The 25,325-nt window shown below is 40.5% G+C and overlaps 1 protein-coding gene across 1 annotated transcript in view; it reads right to left on the bottom strand.

The window, feature by feature from the left end:
• The window catches only part of AKAP13 (A-kinase anchoring protein 13), a 294,031-nt gene extending 281,249 nt beyond the window's left edge, over positions 1-12,782 (bottom strand). Inside the window, exon 1 of the mRNA XM_063448874.1 lies at positions 12,526-12,782. The gene's annotated coding sequence lies outside the window, so the exon portion shown is untranslated. The remainder of the gene's footprint in view (positions 1-12,525) is intronic.
• Positions 12,783-25,325: the final 12,543 nt, after the last annotated feature.

The raw sequence follows: 25,325 nt of genomic DNA, 5'->3' as shown, positions 1-25,325 counted from the left end.
TGATAGGTTAAGTCTAAAACACCCTTAGCGTGCTGACAGCCTGCCTGGAGATTGAAACATGGAATGCCAGTTTTACAGAAGTCTAGGGTCATGCTAGCTACATTCCTAGCTAACCTAATAAAAGAAAAGCAAGCACTTTTCAAATTGTCAGCAAAAAAGAATGTCTAGTGATCCTGGCTTACCTCTTACCGCAAGTATTTGAAACCTCCAGCAATAGGTTAAGAATGCAGAAGTCATTGGCTTCAGAACGAGCCATGCACATGTCTCTGCTCCAGCAAAAGAATGTTTGGCGAGGGTGATTATGTCAAGTTGGCCGGTTTCTATATTTTAGTACATTTGTCATTTTCCAGGATCTGATGCAAAGACCAAGCAAACTTTCTGATATTAACGGACCATTATACCTAGTTAAGAATAAGAACCATACTCTAAGGAGGAATATCCATTCTTCTGAAGGTGCGTAATGAGGATTATCGAGATTGACAAGTAAAAGGCATCAGAAAGATAGACTGTAAATCATGGAATTGCAGAATATCAAATCCAAACATTATCGTCCAAGAAAAATGGGTATTTTTATTTTCTGAGTGAATTCCCATAGTATAAGAGAAAAATGACATGTGAAACCAACAAGTTTGTAAGACCACTATTTAGGGTTGGTTTAGAACCTCAGAAACCTCACAAAACATTTACCACTTGAGTCCTTTGGGTTTGGGAGATACCACAGAAAAATGATTTAAAGTCTGTCCACTACTTTTTATTTTTTTATAAAACTTAACTTTAGACTTAATTATAGGAAAGCTAAAGGGTGAGAAAACCATTTAAATATAAAGAAATCATAGGAGATGAGGGCTCTACTTAAACTATCACTTCCTCAATTTTAGCACAACCCAACATCTAACTGAAACAGTTACCTAGTGGTTGGTCTATTTTTTTTTTCATTTTTTTTATTATTATTATTTATTTATTTTTTATACAATGCTCTCTCTTTTCTTTTATCTTACATTCTTTGCCAAGCAGGACTAAAGAAATCCAATGTGTCAGAGCTGGAAACGGGAATGGGAGCAGAGGGTGACCAATGATTGCTGGTCTAATGGAGGGTTGTATTTGTGACTACAAAATTTGTATTACATGTTTAGCCCCTTAAGGACCAAACTTCTGGAATAAAAGGGAATAATGACATGTCATGTGTCCTTAAGGGGTTAGAGAACTTCACAAGTGACAAGTATGCTTCAACATGGAATGTTGATACTGCAAGCCAGTTTCAAGATGGAAAATGGTTAGAGCCATTTAAAGAATAACAGGAAAGGGAGATGAAACCAGCAACCATAACACCAGACTAATGGTGGAAAGATGTACACATGTGACGCCAAAAGGTGTGGGGTGGATTGCAGGGTTTGAGAGATAGGACAAATGAGCCTGAATAATAGTTATATGTTTAGTATGTAGGTAGGAGGATTTGGAGAGTGAATGTTTTGATGTGAAGAAGACCGTATATAACGATACCAATACTAGCAGTTAGTTGGGTAAGATTGATGGAGAGGAACCTTTTTTGGAGTTTTGGAGAGACCGATATTCAGAAAACCAATTGAAATGCAGTTCGCAAAGCGGAGTTTCCATCAATGACATGCCCAAGAGCAATGCAAAATGCTGCCAGTTAAAACACAAAGAAAAACAGAACTTAAGTTATTAAAATGTGTTGTAAAATAAGGAGATCCAAAGGAAAGTATGGCAGGAGACAATAAGAGAGTGGAAAGTGGCATTTAGTGAGTACCAGTAAAGAACAGCGTCATAGACATTCACTGATCAATATAAAGAAGGTGGTTTAAAAGTCTTCGAATACTGTAGTAATTATGCACTGTAAGTAAGTGACAGTTTTTTGTGACTTTGTTAAGAGAGATAAGGTTAAAGAGATGTTGTACGGGATATGCTTTGTTCTTTCATTAAATATAACTAGATTGGCTGAAAGAACTTGTTCTGGTTGCAATAGCTTCAAATCTTGCAGATTTTTTGTAAATTCATAAAATTTGAAAGGGGAGTATATAGAAAATTAATAAAAAATAATAAAATATATATATATATATATATATATATATATACACACACACACACACACACACACAAGGTCAGGAGGGCAGTATAGTCTGTATAATATATATATATATATATATATATATATATATATATATATATATATATATATATATAATATCATTACATTTTTATTGTATTCTGTAAAGAATTAAACTACGACTAACTCCTCCCTGAAATGTTTTTTCAAAGTAAAGCTGTTGGCCTGCTGCAAAGAATCGGAACGTTTTCTAGCTTGTCTGACCTATAATTTTCATCAAACTTCATGCAAAACAAATGCACATTTGAACAAGAATACAGACCTGGCAAATGTATAGGCAATAAGGTTGTCTGTAATTGTGGGGAGAATGTGGCAATGCTAACATAACATGTACCAGGGTAAGTGGAAAACACACACTTTTAAATAATGTTTTATTTTTTTATTAAATCAAATAAAATGTAAATATTGCAAAAAGATGTAAATGTATCTATTCTGTACTTGTTACAATAATCTTTCTTTCTATGCTACTTTTGTATATCAGGTACAATTTACAGAGATATATGATAATTTATAAAGTAAAATATATCACGATATCCTCAAGTTTAGTTGTGGATTGCTGGATGAACTTGAAGCGGATTTAAAATAAAATGTACTGTGCACTTACTCGCGTCGGCACTTCCTGTACTGACAGTATCTGTGACATTCAGCAGGAAGTTAGAAAAGTGAAGAAAGCCAAATTCATTCAACAAACCTAATAAAACAATTGCAACACGGGCTATTAAAAATCTGCTAACACTCTGCGAACTGAATGGTAATGATTCAAAATAATGCCGTCTTTACAGTGCTAGAAGGAAATGGAAGGCTGGGTAACATTGCCAATGCACTGATGCCTTCATGTGGGATAATGTGTGCATCCAAAGTTTTTGCAAAAAGAAAATCACAGCACTGCTAAAGCCCTAAGGCTCCTCCTACACTCAAAAACCTTTATTCTGCCAGCACCACACCTGCAAACATGTAGTTTCTTGAAAACCTTAATTGGGGATGGGAGGTTCACGTTTTCAGCACACTAAACTATAAAGACGGTTAAAAACAATCCTAAATGCAAAAAGGTAAAAAACAAATAGTTCATCGGCAGTGGGAATATATTATACACACACATTGTGTTTAATTGGTTTATATTATTATATAAAAAAAAAATAAAAAAAGTTCCATACTAATAAACAAATTTTCCAAGTAGAACCAGCTCATTTTTGAATGGTTAGCCTTGTTACCTGGTGTCTGCTGGACACCGCTCTCCACATCCACTACCTAACTGGAGAGCTGGAACCTCCTAAACAGGATTATCCATGAGATCTCTTTCGGGGATAAGCTCCGAGTGGAGAGTTTCTGGCTGAGGAAGCAAAAAGCATTACTAAACAGTTTGAGTACTAATATTGAGGGTGCCACCAATGCACTCCTATCAGCATAAACACTATGGTGTGCTGGATTTGTCATGGTGCGTGGAGTATTCCTTTAAATACGAATTCATACAAAGGTGCATGGTGGTTTTTATGCCCCTATGGAACATGTATCTTTTTGTCTTGTTTATTTCCACTTCATAAAGGACTTTTCATTCAACTGAAGTTATACAAACACTTTTAAGCCTTCATTCATAAACACATCACAGGAATTGGCTGGAAAAACTATTTATGTTAGATGTAAACAGCTGTACGTGACTTTACAGATAACGGCAATAACATGTGAAATAAAAGAAAATCATATTTGAAGTCATGCATGCACGAATAATAAAAAAGAAAAAAGACTCTCCACAAGACTAAAATATTGATGTGTTAATAGCAACCTATTTTACATTAATATGTATGTGATGATCTTGTGTTAAACAATGAAAAAGATAAAAAAAATTCCTTAAGCTTACTGGTTATACGATACAACTGAGTAGATACCAGTCACATAAGTTGGAAGCCCCATAATAAAATAAAGGTATTTACTCAATCTTCAGATTCAGTCGTTTTTATCGTAAAAGGGGGGAGGAAATGACACCGGTCTGTAACTAGGTGCAGGGGCACTATAGCATTGGGAGTACAGGTAGGTTTGTATTCCCACTGCTATAGTGTTCCTTTACGATCATTCGAGTTGTGTGTGTTGGGATATCTAAAAGAAAGATGAATACTCTGAGTTTCAGTTCTCAGTGACACTATTTTACCCGGCTATATGACACTATTGCAACAATCAAGTATTCATGGAGTCTAACAGACAATATTTCTCACATTTCTCATGCACATGTTTGTGCTGCCATTTTAGAACACAATAATTAACTTTTTTACAGCAGTCAGAACAGTTTTACACCAATGGGCGAAATGAGAGTGTGTGTGTTTAACAGCTCTTCAGAAAGAGGCGGATCAAAACACTTTAAAAGTCATACCCTAGATTAATCTATGGCAGAAAGGATTGCATTAAATGAACCCTTTATGGACCTGGCAAAGCAATGTCCGGCATGACTCTAGCCTTTAAGGGGTTAAAACCTTATACATTTCATATAACCTGATTAAAGGCCTCAAAATATTGCAGCCTAGAACTGCAGCTTTAGAAGCATACCATAAATCAAGTATAAGAAGTGCTCTACAGTCAAACAACAACTATGGAAAACGGTGAAGAGCAAATTAAAATAATATATTTATGGTATTTTGGTAAATGTAATTAGGTTCTATCTATGCTCACCATAGTAAAAGTACATTTGAAAATCTGATTTTCTTACTTCCCCTTCAGTTTAAGGCAGAGTAGTCAAAGAAAACGTACATAGTGGTAAAAAAGGGAGATCACTAGGGTTGGTGTCACCCAGTGCGGTAACTTCCCCACCCCCACCACCACAGGCCTCCTCCAGTATCAGACCAGACCAGCGTTTATTTAAATGAAAAAAATTAAAATAATGACACTGGCAGCAACAAAATAAAACACTTCCTCTTGTTACCTTGAGTCAGGGAGGGGGAGATTTTAGATCTCCGGTGGTCCATTGGTGAGCTCTTCTTGTCTGCACCTTTGTCAGATGCAGAACTTGCATATTCTTTGTGCAAGTTCCATCGGGTTACCAAAGCAGTGATATCACTTTTATACAAGTGACAATGTTGGCACTTGCGAGAGGGATGTGTAAGATCTGCATCCAATAAAGGTTCGGACCAGAAGTCATGCAGCGTGTCTACTAGTCCCGTAACAGAGCGCTTTGATCTCCTTAAGCAGCCCATGAGAGGATAAAGCTCTACTGGTGTCACCCAGTGCAGTCCGTACTCAAATAATGACACCACGTCACTAAAAATTATGAAAAAAAAATTAGACACTACTAACTACAAGAGGTGAAGACAAAAGTGCAAATCTGTGCATATAGATCAAAGGAATTAGAGTTAGCCATTCCATTCTGTATTAAAGGGACACTATAGTCACCTAAACAACTTTAGCTTAATGAAGCAGTTTTGGTGTATAGAACATGCCCCTGCAGCCTCACTGCTCAATCCTCTGCCATTTAGGAGTTAAATCCCTTTGTTTATGAACCCTAGTCACACCTCCCTGCATGTGACTTGCACAGCCTTCCATAAACACTTCCTGTAAAGAGAGCACTATTTAGGCTCTCTTTATTGCAAGTTCTGTTTAATTAAGATTTTCTTATCCCCTATGTTAATAGCTTGCTAGACCCTGCAAGAGCCACCTGTATGTGAATAAAGTTCAATTTAGAGATTGAGATACAATTATTTAAGGTAAATTACATCTGTTTGAAAGTGAAACCAGTTTTTTTTTCATGCAGGCTCCGTCTATCATAGCCAGGAGAGGTGTGGCTAGGGCTGCATAAACAGAAACAAAGTGATTTAGCTCCTAAATGACAGTGAATTGAGCAGTGAAATTGCAGGAGAATGATCTATACACTAAAACTGCTTTATTTAGCTAAAGTAATTGAGGTGACTATAGTGTTCCTTTAAATCTAATTGTAAGTGGTACCACCTTTAAAGAGGTGAGAATAAAACATATCTGGTGACTTTTTACGGTATATTCAAACACTTACTACAGACCAGCAGGGTGGGACTGGCCCATCGGGATACCGGGAAATCTCCCGGTGGGCCGGCACACTATCGACCGGTATGGGGCTACCTAGTGCGCACCGGCCCGCATGGCGCAATTACAGAGTAACCGGCAGGAGGGGACACGCTTCCCTCCTGCTGGCCACAGAATGTAGCGTGTCCGAGCAATCAGACCGCGGGTAGAGGAGCTTCTGTTCCCCTACCAGGTCTGACAGAAAGTGCTCACAGAGCACAGAACTGCTTCCTGGCAGAACTGGTACAGTGAGCAGGATCTCCTCCACCTTGGTATGCCTGCTCAGCCATGCTACAGCAAGGAACAGGGAGAGCGAGGGGGGGGGGGGGGGGACTAATGGGACACGTGAAGGGCTGGGGCGGGGTATGGGGACACGTGAAGGGCTGGGGCGGGGTATGGGGACACGTGAAGGGCTGGGGCGGGGTATGGGGACACGTGAAGGGCTGGGACGGGGTATGGGGACACGTGAAGGGCTGGGACGGGGTATGGGGACACGTGAAGGGCTGGGACGGGGTATGGGGACACGTGAAGGGCTGGGACGGGGTATGGGGACACGTGTAGGGCTGGGACGGGGTATGGGGACACGTGAATGGCTGGGACGGGGTATGGGGACACATGAAGGGCTGGGACGGGGTATGGGGACACATCAAGGGCTGCGACGGGGTATGGGGACACATCAAGGGCTGCGACGGGGTATGGGGACACATCAAGGGCTGCGACGGGGTATAGGGACACATGAAGGGTTAGGAGTGGGTTAAAGGAATGCATGGGGGCTGGGAGGGTCTATAGGGACTGAGGTATATAAGGCACATGGAGGTCTTGGGTGGTTATGTGGAGTGCTGAGGGAAATGGGAAATGGATTGAGACACAGAGGGTTGGGGGTGGATTGAGAAAACATGGAGGGATGGGGGAGGGGGCTAATGAAACATGTAAAGCTGGAGGGGGTGGAATGAGACACATCGAGAGGTGGTGGGGGTAATGTTTCACATGTAAGAAACAAAATCCCAGTTTAGGAGCAGGGAATCCTCAGAAAACCATTTCCACTACAGCTGAAAGTAGGGAGTTTCTGAAATAGACTGGCTTGTGATATCACTGCGACATTGCATGTTTTTCCACTGCCTAAAGTTTCAAAATTGTGAAGATGGCCACCTCCAAATGTAGGTGGTAATTCCAGGTAAATGTACAATAGCTTTGTTAGATAAAAAAAAATAATATCAATGTGTATTGTAGTTTTAAAATAATGGATAACCAATCAGCAGGTGACACCATGGCTTTACGTCCCTGTATAGAGAGATAACGTTTACCACCAGATCAAAACACAGACTCCAGTACAATATAGTTTATGAGTACATGCATTCTGTTTGTATATGTATATGTATGGCAGAACTTTCAGTTTAACTTCAACTATTGAAGCCTGTAAAGCAGGCCTTTGATAATGTAATTCTACTCCCCAGTCCTTGGTAAAGCGTAACCACACAATGTGGATTAATTATTCTCCACAGTTTAAAGGTCACTAGTTTCATTACCAAGGCTGAGCTAGTCTGCCCACAGAATTTAGCTGCCACACAATACGTTCCTGGACTATAAAAAGAAACAAAACAAAATAAATGATAAATATTATTTATTTTACCACAATGAACTTTACACAAAGTGTTTTTTTTTTTTTTTTTTTACAATGTTTTTTATTCAATGGTTTATTCACTAATGTGAGAATTCAAGTTGAATTGAAAGTAAATTGAATTTTTTTTCCTGTGACTGGTGTGTGTCTGTTAGTGTGTGTGTTAGTGTGTGTCAGTGATTATGTGTGAGTGTGTATCAAATCAATAAATGTGTCTGACAGTGTGTGTCTGCTTAGGTGGAAAGGTGTTTTTACTCACCTTTTTTCCATGCCGTGCTGGTCTCGTTGTAGTTGTTGCTGGCCCCACCTTTATGGCTGAGATAATCAATATTGGTGATCTGAGCCAAGCCAATGCGGAGGCGATTTTGCATTTGCGGCAAAACGCCATGTTGTGCCAATCAGAATCAAGGCATCTCTTTGCAGAATGTAGAGATGCTGAGCGTAGGTGCACACTGTGCAGCACCTCTAGTAGCCAACTGAGTGACACGAGAGGTGTTAGAGAAAAGGCAGTGTTTAAAGTGCTGCCTAGGTTTTTCTCTGAAAAGCCTGCTATATACACCAGAACCACTACATTAAGCTGTAGTGGTTCTTGTGACTATAGTGTCCCTTTAAGAATTTTATTTTTATCTTTGAAAATAAAGCCTTGCTAGTTTAAAAAAAACAAACAAAAAAAACCTGGCTCCTACATTTCAAGAAAATGTATTGAACCCTGGTCTACGCTTTCAGTTCAGTAACTCAGGCCTTTAATATATATATATATATATATATAAATTCACTTTCCTTGAATTCTCGCTTTAGTACATAACCCTGTAGGTTTCATTCAACTATTAAATCATCTTTTGAAATATCTGAAAAAATAAGTATGCAGCTTTGTTGAGTTTCTGAGTCTCCCCCCTCTCCCTATCTCCCCAATAAATAAATAAATGTAATGCTGCTAAATTCTGCCATTTCAAAATTAGCTCCATGTCATAAAACTAAATGTTATTTAAAATTGCTTAAATGGGAAAGAAAAATACAGTTTTCTATCTGCCTTCCTGTTCTGCACAGCGTATGAGCTGTTTCTTATCACAAACGCCATACATAAGTAAATAGGTTATTAAACTACTGTAAGTTTGAAGAATAGAATATGCCCACACCTTTCAACTAGATTTGGAGGTGTTTTATTCAAACAAAATATATATATATATATAGGTACAGAATTTTAAAGATAAAATCTTTATCTTTAAAAAAAAAAAAACTAAATATTTACATTTGATATACAAGCACACAATTTTGAAAAAGTACATTTACTTTCAGTTTGCAAATATTATTCAATAATATATACATACACACAGAGACATACATACTTATATACACACCAGCAGAGTTCACGTCTATGAAATGGATTATAAATTGTGAATGTTATATATATATAGACAAGTGCCTATAGTCTTCACTGGTGTGTAAACAAAGCTTCAAAGCCAGTCTTGCATTGAAAAGGTTAAACTACATCTGAAATAATAATGAATTGGGATGTATTTAATTTCAAATAGAAACATTCTAGCAAAAATAGCCAAGATTGGACTAAAGTGGAATTGGAGAGAAAGTATTCACCCTCCCTCCACCCCCCAATCAGCTACTGTGGACACAATATGGTAATTTAGTTTTCCAACCAAAATTCACTATTAATTAAATCCCGAGCAAATTGATCAAAGTAGTCAGCACTGTAGTTCTCTTTTATGCAGTGAACGCTCAGGGAACAAAAGAGTTAAACCAAAAAAAATTAGCTTATATGAACACTAACCACATCAACAGCACAGTTTCTTTAATTTTATTGCAATTAAAACAGGTTTGCTGTTGTTTCTGAAGGCTGGATAAATGACACACTAGCTGCACTAAAGCGAAAGAATAGATGACGGGGCAGGACCAAGCCAGCAAGCTGAGCAGTCGCATGAAAGCTGGGCTTGCGCTTTACTTGCCGATTTCCTACAGATGCTCGCCATACTCAAGGCAAAAAACAAGCTGCGTACACTACCTAAGTCAGGGGCGACCTGGTGACAAGCCTGATACTTTACCAGAGTGTTTTGGAGATCGGGAGCCCAAGGTGGCTCAACGCGGCCTGCGGGTGACATATTCCATACATTGGAGGTACAGACCCACCAACACCCTGCTCCCCCACCCCGGACCAGTTGAGGTTATCCCGGTCCACTCCTGAGAGGCAACCCATCTGCAAAGGCATCAATGATGGAGATCTGCAAGCAGCGAAGTCCTGTGAAATGGCATACTCTACGTGTGCTCGCAATGTAGAGAAGCCTGACATTATGGCCAAGCTGGATGACCTATTTGCTAAGTTTTGGAGAAAAATGGCATCTAGGGAGCACCAGGCTAAGGTACACCAACATGATAAACACACACTCAATGTGTTGCCGGCACACTCCCTTCACGGGCGCACATTCCTTCAAGCAAACAGAGCCCGAAAATGGTGTCGAAGACGACAATGCTTCCCACGGGCCTGCAAGGCCATACGACTGACCGTGCCGATGGCTACGCTCCACCTCAACAAAAACCCTGCAAAATCCAGCCTTCAAGCAAGGCATGCAAAGGGGACCCTTCTGCATCTGCATCCTGCACTGGGAGCTGGCACTGCCGGGAGTAGGGGGGCTCGGATGGACCTCATCGAGCCTCCTCTACTCTCATCACCCAGATGCAAGTCCCCACTCGGGCATACCGCTGGGCCCATCCCTGGAACTATCACGGGACTCTGTAATCCCCAAATGGGACACCAGCTGATCTCGGTGAAGAGCTGAGGCACTTACCATTTCTGGCTGAGAGGTGTCTTCATGATATCCGCAGACACTGTAGGTTGTGGGGGCGGAAAAGTTTGTTTAGACCATCACCTAAATAACAAGGGATCTCTCATGTGAACCTACTCTGTGCAAATGGAACATTACCAATTATTAATGTTACTCTGCTGTCTTACATACACTGCACTATTTCTCTAATCTCTTTTCATAACCCTTTAAAAAAAAATGCGCTGACCAGTTTATACACGTTATTTCATGTGAAATGTTCTATAATTGTTGTTTTCTCAGTGTATACCCTCTGTTATCATAAAACACACCCCAATTATTTTTTGTTTTAATTTAAAAATGAATTGATGACTTCCCTAGCTGTTGTGCAGCACAATGCTTACAGAGTTAGAAAGGACATGAATTCATGTGGTACGTACTTATTATACATAGTTACACAACAGTTTGTAATCTGTGTTTCATTCTTGGGTCAATGCTTTGTGACACAAAGACAAGTCAGTCATAGTCCCATCATCAAGCAGCAAATTAAACCACTAGCTCCAGGGAGCAGAAATCAACTCTCAAACATGTACAGTAGTTATATAGCTGAAAGGCCAAACTAGTCGTTTTTAAAGTCCCTATTATCGGCCAACACTATCCAAGCATTCTGTGATTTTGGTTGAGGGTATAGGATCTGATCTTAGGATATCAAAAAGGTGTCAGGGATTTAGTACATGCTATAAATAAGCACATATATGAATCAAGCTGGTGATTAGTAACATTCTGATACTGCAATCCCATTTATTCAGACATTATTGCTTCTCCTGGATGGAAAAAAATTATAATAAAAGTCTCCTGGGTTTTAAGATATCTTAGGTACCTCCTTCCAGACGCCATACAGATGCACACTTCCCCTTAGACACAGCAACACTGAATCAGTGGAACGCAAACATACATTTAAAGAACTAACCAAGCTATGGCATTCACACTAACAGAAACCTCAGACGAGAAGTTTCTTAAATTGGTGCAGCAGATATTTTTGAATAAACTATCACAGAATGCTCAGCTAGCCTCAAGTGGGCTGGGGTTCACAAACATCTGGTAAATTAAATGCCAAGGTCAGTCGTCACAGTAGTAGGCCATAGAAAGTAAGTTGATATGCCCAATAGTTTCGTAATAATCAAGCTTTCACTGCAACATAGCAGAAGAGGAAACACAAACTACCAAATTCCACAGCTAAGGATACTACATTGGAGAAGACAGAACATTCTTCTTCTTCATTCTCTGTGGTTAAAATGCCAGTGCAGCACAACAGCTGTTGTTGGATACCAAGCCCCATAATCCTTAGCTGTAAATCAGACAACTGGGGATAATAGGAGATGATGTCTGTGACAGCATTGGATTTCAATGACAGTAAAACATCTATGAGAATAATGGTAAGGGGTTATTCGGAAAAGGGAAGTAACACACTGAAAAGGACAATTTAAAGCGTTTAATCAGAAAATGCTGAAAGCAAGGATTAAACAATTCTAGCACTCCTAAGTGAATTAATTACAGTAATGATTTAATGATAAGATTTTAAGTTAGCCAACATGTTAAGTGTGAGGGTTTTAACGATTATGGGTTAAATCTAAGGATTTTATTGACAGTTAATCTTCTAAGGCAAGGTTGGCCGAGGAGGTAGGTTGCCAGCTGTTGCAGAACTATAACAATGACATAATGCTTTAAAAAATCTGTAAAACACCAAGATTGGTTATTACAGCTGTACAACAGTTTAGGATTTAACTTTTGTCCCCGTGCTTGGTCTAAATGGTTAATTGTAATGCCAGACGTTGAGGGGGCATTCTGAAGTTGCCCTCCTCCCTTTCTGCACAACTTATATAGCATCTGCCCACACTAACCCTATAGCGCCTCCCAATGGCTCAGCATCACTTTGCCCCCTTCTCATGCAGTGCAGAATCACCATCCCCCCCAACCCCGGCCCGGGGGCCGCTCACCTCCTGCTTATCCAAAAAGTGTGTCCGGGGATCCGAACATGTCCTGGAGTCTGCCTGTCACATCACAGTCCTGGGAGCAGACAGTCTCTCATTCCCTCAGTAAGAGCTGGCTGGCAGCCTGGAGTATCCGCTCCGTTCGAACAAAAAGAACACTCAGCACCACTTGCTACAATGTATCACTTTTCGCTCCCTCTACACTCCAGAGTCCTGATAAACTTGGTTCCCTGCAAAGATGTTTTAGCACATCTCTCGGGAACGTGCACGCAGGCTGCGTGAGGCTGAGCGGGGAGGAAGGAGGGAGGCTGAGCGGGGAGGAAGGAGGGAGGCTGAGCGTGGCTGCTGAAAGTCATGAAAGGTCAATAAATCATCCCTGCTTATCTCCTCTGCTTGTAAAATCCTTAACCATTACTTCCGCAAAATGCAGGTAGTCTGTTTACAAACGATAAAAATGCAAATCGGCATTTCTTTTTTTAAAGCACATATGATTATCCGTCTGCTCTCTTTTACTAGTCTTTTATAAACATCCCCAAATAAAACATGACCCCTCCTCATATGTTCTTATTCATTATAATGTGTATTCACTATTTCAGCCTCTCAGAAGTCACTACCTTTTACCATACATATAGGACTTAATGGGTTAAAAATAGGTTACTACATAACCACATATGACAGCTCTGGGATTGAAAGGGTATATTTATAAAATAGTAAATAGACTGCACTCACTGTCTCTTGATAGGAAATTCCAAACTTTATTGTAGAAATGACGATTCAGTACCTGTCTGCGACTTTCATTATTATTATTATTATTATTTTTCTTAATATTTTATTATTTATATAGCGCCATCAGATTCCGTAGCGCTGTACAATGGTTCATCAGGATCATACGTATATTCTGTATGTGTATATATATATTTATGCAGATACACATGCACTTTCAATGATGCATGTCTTTATTAACTCTTTCAGACCCACAGGAATCACCACATTTAATCATCCCCAAGACATCTAAAATGTTATATTGAGCTGTTAGACCTCAATTACAGCGTCTAATTTGCACGAATTGGTAAAAGAACGCATTCAAAGTTAATACGTTATGTATTTCATTAAATCATTCTCCATTTTTTCTATTTTATTTTATCTTACTTTGTTTTATTTTAAATGTATTGACAATGTCTTGCAGAATAAGCCAACTGATGAGCCTTCATTGTATCGCTTTTCTAATGGTTGAGTATGAAAAATTGCTTATTACTCTTCATTGTTTCATGACAGTAAAATAGTTTAAAACTAATAATCCCCAAGAGACTGAAAGAGTTAATATATACAAACTTTTGTGAAAGTCCCTGCTGAATGGCATGCTCTTATTGGCTGTAAGCCCTGTCGTTCTCCTTTTTCCTTGCCTCTTGGCAGGGTGAAGTCAACAGTGAACAAGAAAGACAGTTTTACAAATGGTTTGGCAGTGATTTGCCCTTGAGTCTTTAACTAAACAAGTTAAAACCATGTAAAAAGAATACCATTAGCTCGAAAACCAAAATATAATGCATAAATGTCTTCTAGATACAAGGTAAATGCCCAGCTGTGTTACAGCTACAATGATCATGATTCATGCCTCCCAACATTTCAAATGGACAAAAAGGGACACTTTCATTTTAGGGGTGTGGGGTGTGTGGTCAGGGGCAGGGCTTTTCCAAGACATTTTGAGTTACTTACTAATAAAAATTTAAACCACTAAAATGTAATAAAGAACAAGAATAATGTATTTATTTTCACAGACTAAGTTGTTTTATTGTCATTTACAGTCACATTGCTAGGAGCATTTCAATCTTGAGTGCTTCGGTGAAGTTAAGAGCTAAGCTGGCGGTAGCATCACTTGCCACACAAGTCAGACAGATCTTAACTGAGAAGTCAGACAAATTAGTGTCCAGCACCTTAGTCATGCAGGGTGATTCCTGCATGTTGGCACCAAAAGGGCCAAACTTGGGCAGATGAAGTTCAGCCCTGTCAGGTCATTCATCTAGGAGAAGGACCCTTCAATATAAATCCTACAACCTGGGGACCATGGCAGATAAACTCCATGTGTAAAGGGTGGAGTAAGTATGGCGCACACTGCCACCTACCTAATAACTCCATTGTTCAGCCTCGAAGTGTATGCCCACGTCTACGGTCAATATTATCATTAAGCCCTGCAGCGATGGGAAAGGGGCAAACCGGCAGGTGGAAGATGACACTGAAAGCTGCAGTTCCGAACATGCATATAGGCTTTGCAGGTGTATGAGTCATTAGATGATGACATAATTCGGCAGAACCCTGAACGACCAAGCAGTCTTATCTAGGGATAGCACTGCTTGCTCCATTCAGATAGGGGCCTAGAAAAGGTGGCCTAACCAAAGTTAATCTCTATTGCTCCCCAGTTGGCTAGCCATGGCCAACGGCATCTTCTAATGGAGTTGAACAAACAAAACAAGTAAAAGGCACACACTTGCCTTATGAGGTGTGCTAGGACTAAAACTTGTATGTTGGAACATCAAAGCCATTTTCGATACGACAGACAGCAGACGCCCTGAATGGCGCTCTTCTTCAATTCTCAATGCCGATATCTCTGCTCTCAGTGAAGAGCTTGGTGCAGGATACAACCTCTAATGGTCAGACAAGCCAGCTTTATAATCAGGAACTCTGTTGCCTCACAATTTGAAAATCTGCCATTGGTTCACTCAAATTGCATTATATCCATGCCCCTCGAACTTCAAAACAAGCAACATGTCATGCTGTTTAGCGTGTTGGCCCCAACTCTTCAAGCAGTCCTGCTGAAAAAGACACGTTCTACACTGAACTACGCAATCTCATGCAGAACGTCCCTGCAGACAACAAGGTTATCATCCTTGGTTACTTCAATGCCAGAGTAAGCAAGGACTCAGAAGCCTGGAAAGAAGTACTTGACAAACATGGTGTCGTAACTGCAATGATAATGGGCACCTTCTGTTAGAACAAAGATGGCTTTGGTGAGAATAATCAGAATATCCAAGAATTGTTGATGAAGAAGACATCTGCTCACCATCTTGTTTTGATATGAAAGTAGCCTTCCGTCTTGTAGGCAAAGCCCTCCAACGGAAGCTCCGAGGGTTTAAGAAGAAGTGGTGAACTAACCTTGCAGAGGGAACTCAGCTTTCCGCAGATGTTGGTGACTACACAGGGTTTTATGATTCCCTGAAAGTGTATGGCCCTTCACACCAGGTACAGAGTCCCTTGCACAGTGCAGTTAGTCAAACATTCCTCACAGACAAGGCATCCATCCTGAACACGGTACACATTTCTGCACTCCATCACAGTTAAGGCTATTAAGCGGCTGAAAAGTGGCAAGGCAGCGGGAGTCGATGGAATTCTGCCTGAAGTCTGGAAGCATGGGGGCCCAGCATTACACACTAAACTTCATGATCTCTTTGTCTTCTGCTGGGAACAAGGCAAACCACAGGATCTCTGTCACTCTATAATCATCACCCTGTATAAGAACAAAGAAGAAAAGTCATACTGCTCCAACTATCCGAGGATAACACTGCTCTCCGTTGCAGGGAAAATTCTTGGAAGGGTACTTTTGGACAGAGTGGTACTCACCATTGCAGAAGAACTCTTTTCAGAGAGCCAATGCAGCTTCAGAGCTAGGAGGAGCACCACCAACATGGTATTTTTTCTCAGACAGATCCAAGAAAAATGTCAGGAACAGAACAAGGCATTGTACATGACATTAATTGTTCTCACCAAAGCATTTGACACTGTGAGCAGAAAAGATATGTGGCAAATCTTGGAATGCCTAGGATGTCTCCCTAAGTTCCTCAATATGATCATGCAGCTACACAAAGATCAATATGACCAGTCAGACACAGCAGCTACCTCTCAGAACTCTTCCGTATAGGAAATGGTGTAAAACAAGGCTGTGTTCTAATCTCTTCACTGTCTTTTTTCAGCTTGATGCTTCAAAGGACCACTGTAGACCTTGATAAAGAGGATGGTGACTGTATCCGCTGCCACACTGATGGCTGCCTATTTAACCAAGACTGTGCACCACCTGATCAGAGAGCTTCTTTTACGCTGATGACACTGCCCTTGTTTCCCACATGGTGACAGTCCAGCAGCGAATAATGTCCTGCTTTGCAGAGGCTCTGCTGAACTCTTTGGATTAGAAAAAACCTGAAGAAGGCAGAAGTCCTCTATCAGCCTGTACTTCATGAAGTTTTCCATCAACCCCGCATGACTATTGGCAAATCAGAGCTGATGACAGTTAATCAGTTCAGCTACCTTGTGTGCATTATCTCTTCTGATGCCAAGATCAACAAAGAGATAGATAGCAGACTGGCAATGTAAAATAGAGCTTTCGGCTGACTGTATAAGAGGGCCGGCCTTAGGGATGTGTGATACAGCTCGCAACAACCAGGGCCTGCTTTAGCTCAGAGCGCCCCTATAGGTGAGAGATTTCACCCCGGCCATCCAATCCACTTTTAGAGAGGGATCTCTGCCTTTTTATTGACCGGTGGGGAGATTGAGGATAAGGGGGCACAGCACACTTACATTCTGCACCTTCACCAGGTGCAGATACTATTTTCTCGCAAGCTCGACATTAAGAGTGTTGCTGCGTGTTTCCATGGCAATGCTCTCATACCACCAGTGCAGAGCTTGTGGTGCAGAACTGAAACATTAGCAGAGACCGCTGGACCACCGGGGAATCAGTATTTCCCACTCCCTGGCCAAAGGTATGCAAGAGGGGGGCAGAAGGGGGAATCAACTTGAATTCATTTTGATAAGGAAAATTATTAATAAAAAAAACCAAAAAATTACTTAGCTCCCTCTCCTTTAAAGCCCTATGTCACCCACTCCTACACACAAAACATCCCTATCCCACCCACACTATATGCCCTACACACACTCCATAACCTACACCACACTACATACCCTACACGTACAATACATACCCAATTGTGTTCCCTACACACACTACATCCATATCTCACTCTACACAATCTACACACTACATCCCTATCTCACTATACATAACCTACACACTACATCCATATCCAACTCTACATAAGCTACAGCATACACAATACATACCCTATAAACATACACACTAAATCCCTATCCCACACCATACTGTGTTCCCTACACACTCTATATCCCTGTCCCACTCTACATAACCTACACACTACATCCATATCCAACTCTACATAAGCTACAGCATACACAATACATACTCTATAAACATACACACTAAATCCCTATCCCACACCATACTGTGTTCCCTACACACTCTATATCCCTGTCCCACTCTACATAACCTACACACTACATCCTTATCCCATTCTACATAACCTACAACATACACATAATCTACAAACATACACACTACATCCCTATTCAACACCACACTGTGTTTGCTACAATAACTATCATCAGTATCCCACACTATGTTTCGTACACATTCTACATAACGCCAAACTATGTTCCCTTCATAACCTACAAACATCAACACTACATCATTATCTGGCACTACACTATGTTCCCTACTACATAACCTACAAACATCTAAACTACATTTCTATCCCACACCACGCTATGTTCCCTACACACACCACACAACCTAAACACTACATTCTCACACTATGTTCCCTACTCACACTACATAACCTAAACACTGCATTCCTATTCCACCCACGACTATGTTCCCTACACACACTACACACCCTACACACATATATACAACATCCCTATTCCACACTATAGTGTGTTCTCTACACACACCACATGACACCCCACCCACCTACACACACTACATAGCATACACACTTCATCCCTATCCAACACCACACTATGTTCCCTACACACACTACATAAACTGCACATAACCTGCACACATACACTTTACATCTTTATCCCACCTCACACTGTGTTCCTTACACACATACACACTATATCCATATCCGATGACGCATTATGTTCCTTACAAACACTGTATAACCTACACGCTACTTCCATATATGTGTGTATATATATATATGTGTGTATTATAGGGATGCCACAGTTCTTGGAGAAAAATACCGGCCATACTAATTTGCATAATTGATTATGCATGTGTGAGATTACAAGATGTAAATCACAAGAAGTGACATAACAGAAAATTCTTTAAGATCACCAAAAAACTACTTACATCATAGTTGATTCTGCTGTATAGAGTGATTGCTCCCACTGTTTCCATCTCACAATGCAATGTATCCATGTCTCCCAGTGTCCGATGTGTCTCAGTTCCTTTATGTCTTTCTTAGTGTCCACATGTCTCCCAGTGTTTCCTAGTGTATCAGTGTCCCCAGATGCCTCAGTGTCCCCATGTCTCCCAGTGTCCCCATGTCTCCCCTAGTGTCTCAGTGTCTCCTAGTTTCCTTATGTCTCCCATTGTCCCCGTGTCTCAGTGTGTCCCCTAGTCTCCCAGTGTATCAGTGTCCCCTTGTGTCCTCATGTCTCCCAGTGTCTGTGTCCCTATTATATACACACAAACACACCCACTACACAAACACACAATCTGCATTCACTATACACACTACACAAACACACATTCTGCATTCACTATACACACACTACACAAACACACATTCTGCATTCACTATACACACACTACACAAACACACACACACTGCATTCACTATATATACACACTACACAAATACTCACTGCATTCAGTATACACACTACACAAACACATACACTCTGCATTCACTATATATACACACTACACAAACACTCAGTGCATTCACTATACACACTACACAAACACACACACTCTGCATTCATTATATACACACTACACAAATACACACTGCATCCACTACACAAACACACAGCTCCCCTGTCTAAACACACTTCATCCACTACATGTGGCATGTATATTTTGTGCATTTACCTTTAGAATTTGTTTATTTTTTCAAAATGGTAAATGTACAGAATATCGGCAAGTTATCGGCTATCGGCCTGAAAGTTCACAGATTATCGGTATCGGTAAAAAATCAATATTGGTCGATCCCTAGTTCCCATGTCTCTGTGTCTCCCAGGATCCCCTGTGTCCCCATGTTTCTGTGTGCCCCCTGTGTTACCTGTTACAGAATGCCTGTTCATTTGTCTCCCCCATCCCTCACTTACCTGAGCTGGGGGCTGGACTCTCTGGGCAGAGGTGCTCCCCCAGCGGATCAGTGAGTATAGAGAGGCAGGGAGAGAGATGCTGTAACTTCCTATCCCTGTCTCTCTCTACACACTCAGCACCACCTACTGGCTGGCGCCGGTATTGCAGTATAATCTCAGTTTATACTGAGAAAAATACCGACATTTGTATTGCCGGTATTATTGCAATACCGGCACCAGCGAGGCTGCCTTAAATGCCGGCTGTGCAGGTAAAATAACGGCCAAGTGGCAACCCTAGTGTATTATTAATATATGTATTATAATGCCTATAATATTTACACATGTATTAATATACATGTGTAAATGCATAATGTGCCCAGATATTACATTAATTCATAACACTTTTTACACAGTAGAAAGTTTTGGATGAGCGGGTGTGGCCATGGAGGGGGGCTGTGAAGATTTATTTGCACAGGCCACCCAAAGGCCTAAAGCCGGCCATGATGATGCCTAGCCAGACTTAGACTAGAAAATCATTCTTGTAAATGTAGTTCTGCAACAGCTAAGGAAACTAGCTTTTGGCTACCTCTGTGTTTTCTGTTTTCTGTTTTTCTAACCTGTTGGATATAAGATAGACCTTTTGTTTATATATTGCCTTCATACAATAACAGTAAAAAGAAAAAAAGAAAAATACAGTATACAATTTCATATGATATTTATACATTTCACAGCCTTTTAATAGTGACCATTTTATGTTGTAATTTTTTTAAAATTGATATAAATAACAATATGGACAGACATTTACCGGTCTATTACCATAGAAAACAAGTTGCTGGCCTGTTAAGATATACTGACGTGTGTGGGGGTAAAAATACATAAGGTGAGTGGCTTCTCCAATTAAAGTGTACAAAAGTGTTAAACAGGTGAATCCCCTATCACCTTATAAGAACATACAAAAAGCTGAAATAAGTGTAACACCCTAAGTGAAATCACACACAGTATACTTATAAAAACAGTCAAGTAGAATCAGGGACGTCTTTAAAGAGGGGCAAACGGGGCCCGAAGGCCTGTGGGCCTGGCTGTCCACAAAATATGTTTTTATCTGCCCCATGGGCCTGCCGGTGCTGTGGCTGCACCGGGGGCCCATACACTAAGGGGGCCTGGTCGGGCGCTGTGGCCCTTTAATGGCGACCGGGCCCCTTTGCTTTATGGCAGCAGCCTGGGAGGACGTGACTGCCGTGAGTCACTTCCTCCCAGATAGAGTAAAGCCGCGTGGGAGGGAGGTTAAGGTTGTAAGGAGGAGGCTGAGCCTCTCACTCCCAACTACCTCCGCCTGCCACTGGACATGTGTGTTAGTGTGTGTAACTGTGTGTAAGTGTATTTGCATGTGTGTCAGTGTTTGTATCTGTATCTGTGTGTATGTGTATCTGCATGTGTGTCAGGTTGTGTATCTGCGTGTCTGCATGTGTTTCAGTGTGTATCTGTATGTTATTGTATGTATTTATGTATCTGTACGTTGTCAGTGTGTGTACCTGTGTGTGTATATCTGTCTGTGCATCTATATAGAATCAGTGTGTTTATCTATGTAACTGCATGTGTGTCAGTGTGTCTGAGTATCCACATGTCAGTGTTTGGATATATGTGTCTGCATGTGTGTCAGGTTGTGTATCTGTGTCAGTCTGTGTATGCATGTGTGTCAGTGTTTATATCTGTGTGTCTGCATGTGTTTCAATGTGTGTATGTGTGTATCTGTGTGTGCATGTGTATTACAGTCTGTGTGTGTGGCACTGTATACATGTGCATACATCTCAGTATTCAAAGCGCCAACACTACACACAAGTACACACCTGCATTCAAACATCAACACTACATGCAAACACAGTCATGCATTTAAACATCAATACTACATACAAACACACCTTTGTGTTAAACACCAGAAATATATATAAACACACCCCGCATTCAAAAACAAACACTACACATAACTGCATGCTTGCATTCAAACGCTAACACCACATACAAACACACCCCTACATTTACACAAACATACTTCATGCTTACATTCCAACACACAAACACATTCAAACACACAAACACTGCTTAGTACCAAATACAACCCTGCAAGCATGCGAAATGGTAGAGCACCAGCTGTCAAAGCATTGTTGGAATTGCAAGACACATGGGGAATCTATCGTTTGGCCACCCTTGCGCGGTCCAAAAAATTATTGCACCTGTGTCCTCTCTACTTTAGTTCTGCTGCTGCGTTGGGGAGTGGAGGATGTGATAGCATGTCAGGGAGTAGGAGTGGGGGGCAGGGTCCAGGGGGCCCAATCAACTGCTTGCCCAAGGCCCAAACAATATTAAAGACGGCCCTGAGTAGAGTCAGTAACTCATTATATAGAGCCGTATCAGGCTCTATATGAGAAGCTCTAGGGTGCCTATGCAGGATATAATAGGAGATCTTAAGCAGGAACTGGGAGTAGAGGCTCCATTGGTAAGTAAATGATGCTTTATTAATACAAATATATATACATTAGGATAAATAAAAAATAATCTATATATTATATACTCTATATTATGACTGTTTTTATAAGTATACTGTTTTGGATTTCACTTAGGGTGTTACACAAACATAACAACAGATATACACGCAGTCACATAATCACAGCTATACATACAATCACACATAATCACAGACATATGCAAACACAATCACAGACCTACACACACAATTACAGACACACACTTACAATCACGGGCACGCACAAAATCACATTCTTACCCGCACATATATGTATTTAGAAGTCCACCCAGCCTCCCTACCTTGCTCTAGGATGGCTGTAGTGGATTCTCTTCTTGGTGGCCAGTGGGTTTCTGCTGGGAACACAGTGCTCCTCTTGCATAGGTCCCATGTGCACCCTCTAGTGATGCTGATGCCGGGATAGGATGTCATATCTCAGCTGCCAGATCATTGCAGGGCGTGCGAGAGTGCTGTGCAGAGAGAGCATAGTAAGTTCATAGCTCCCTGCCTCGCTTGCGGATCAGACTCCACCCCCTCACAGTGGGCTTTGAGATATTTTGGCAGAGTAGCCACCTGCCTGATTCCTTAAGCCTAGGGCGCACCCTCCGAAGCCTGGAACCATAGGCAGGGAAAGTTACAGAGGGGGGCAATGAATAATCAAGCGGAGCAATTGCCTCCCATTACCCCTGGTATCAGAGTCATAGCCGAGAGGGGTGGTTCATACAGGAGGGCAATGAATAATCTAGGGATAACAATTGCCCTGCCTCAACCTCCCCTGTAAATGCAATATCCAGGAAGGGCCTTCTCAATGCTCAACTTGAGATATGCAGGTAAAGACAATAGTTATTGTGTCTCAGTGGTTGATACTTGTCGATAATCAGCTGATCATCAATTGTTTGTGTTTGGAATAAGTAGTCTACACTCAGAATGTCTTCATTCATTAATAGTACTTTATATATAGGCAATATTTTATGTGGCTTTTATTATGCTTTCAATAACCCTTTCTCCTCTTTATGTGTATATTAGAGATCTAGAGGAGATGGCAAAATATATTCTGTATTATCTCATCTAAGGTACATAGTATGATATTTAGAGACATTAGAAGTTTTCATCACCCTTATTTTTCAAACTTAAAGAGCCAACATATATATAAAACAGTAAAACTGTGATTTATATATCAGTGTCATCTGGGTAATTGTTGTGTAAACAATTGGTCTATTAGAAAGGTGAATTGTAAATGTTTTATCATATTTTCCTAATCTCCCTCTATATTTCTGCATGTTTACCTAACAACCATGACAGATTTATTTGTTGAGTGCGTTGTTAGTTGATGGGTCAGTGAAATGCAGATAATTAGGCAAGGTTTAAATGCCATGAAAAGAAAGAAATGTTGAAAAAGGAAATCACTAAGTTTGCTACCAAGATTGATGATCTTTGTTCTGCCCTCTGGTGAGAACCACAAACACACCTCTGGAGAACCGCAAACCCCTCCCAAACTGTTTAGTACTACGATTCTATTAAGTGTTGCTTTTTTGCACTTTCAACTACTACATCAAAAATCAAGCAACCATAGCAAGCTGTATTTGTTGGACTACAACTCAAATTTACTAAATTACTGATGCTTATGATGTGCGTGTTTAACCCCTTAAGGACACATGACGTGTGTGACACGTCATGATTCCCTTTTATTCCAGAAGTTTGGTCATTAAGGGGTTAAAGGGAAACTCCATTATCCAAAAAAAAAAAAACACTAAAAAAAAAAAAAAAACACTAAAAGTCACTGTTTGGTAGATATACCAAGAATAAAAAGGCATGCATTTCACTCTGCATTTTTTTTTTTTTTAAACTGAGGTTTTATTTAAAAAACATGTGCAGATCTCTTTTCTGCAGCCTTTGTTAGCCCCCTACCCTCCCAGCTCAGCCCAGACTTTCTGTTGCTGTCCAATCACAGACTGCCCAATGCTGCTCAATGAGAAGTATATGCAAGGCAGGTGTTTTGCTCCACTGTGCTAAACAACCAAGAAAAAACAGGACCGGTTGACTGATTGACATCCTGGGAAGTGTAACAAGATTAATTTATAAAAGTGACACTTTTAATTGAAATCGGCACTTTTTGAAAAATGAAGAAAAAAAGAGGACAAACTCTCTGTACATAGAGCACTTCAGTAAGTGAAGTTGTTGTATGTGCATGGAGTGGTCCTTTAATTTTTAGAAGATGCATAAAGCTCGTTTACAGGGCAGTAACAAACCTTATTAGTATTTCATTTTATATATTATAGTATCAATTAAATATATTTCTGTTAAATTTCTACAAACATGAAAGATGTTGAAGCGTGGATGTTGTATTTTACCATGGACAAATAAGACAGCGTATCCTTTTTTTTAGAGAATTAATTAAACTTTCATATTTTTTATAAGCCTACGTTTTGTGAGTTAGGTACCGAGAAAGCTAGAAGTTACAGATCCAGAGGAAATTGTATATTTGCATTAACTTTGTGAGAAAGACACACCACATCCTGCTGTATTCTTACACAAAGAGACTATCAAATCTGCTTCCTGAGACTTGTAGAATGTTAGTTATCCATGGTTAACCCTTGCAACACACATTGTTGCAATTACTAGCCTCATTGTTTGACTGTACCTTGGATGGTCAAAGCAGCACAGCCAGTAGAACTATTTAGTCCTAGTATTTTATGTGTGTGATTTTATTTTTCTTATACATTTATCATCAAGATATGTGTTACTTTGAGATTTAAAGGACCACTCTAGGCACCCAGACGACTTCAGCTTAATGAAGTGGTCTGGGTGCCAGGTACCTCTAGGATTAACCCTTTTTTTTTATAAACATAGCAGTTTCAGAGAAACTGCTATGTTTATAATAAGGGTTAATCCAGCCTCCAAATCCTCTAGTGGCTGTCTCATTGACAGCCGCTAGAGGCGCTTGCGTGATTCTCACTGTGAAAATCACAGTGAGAGCACGCAAGTGCCATAGGAAAGCATTGTAAATGCTTTCCTATGCGACCGGCTGAATGCGAGCGCGGCTCCTGCCGCGCATGCGCATTCAGCCGATGACGTCGCGATCAAGATGGAGAGGAGGAGGAAAGCTCCCCGCCCGGCGCTGGAAAAA

The sequence above is a fragment of the Pelobates fuscus genome, chromosome 3, assembly GCF_036172605.1.
Source record: "Pelobates fuscus isolate aPelFus1 chromosome 3, aPelFus1.pri, whole genome shotgun sequence".
NCBI lineage: Eukaryota > Metazoa > Chordata > Amphibia > Anura > Pelobatidae > Pelobates > Pelobates fuscus.
Note: the sequence above shows the minus strand (reverse complement) of the source record. Positions and strands in the feature narration are given on the sequence as shown.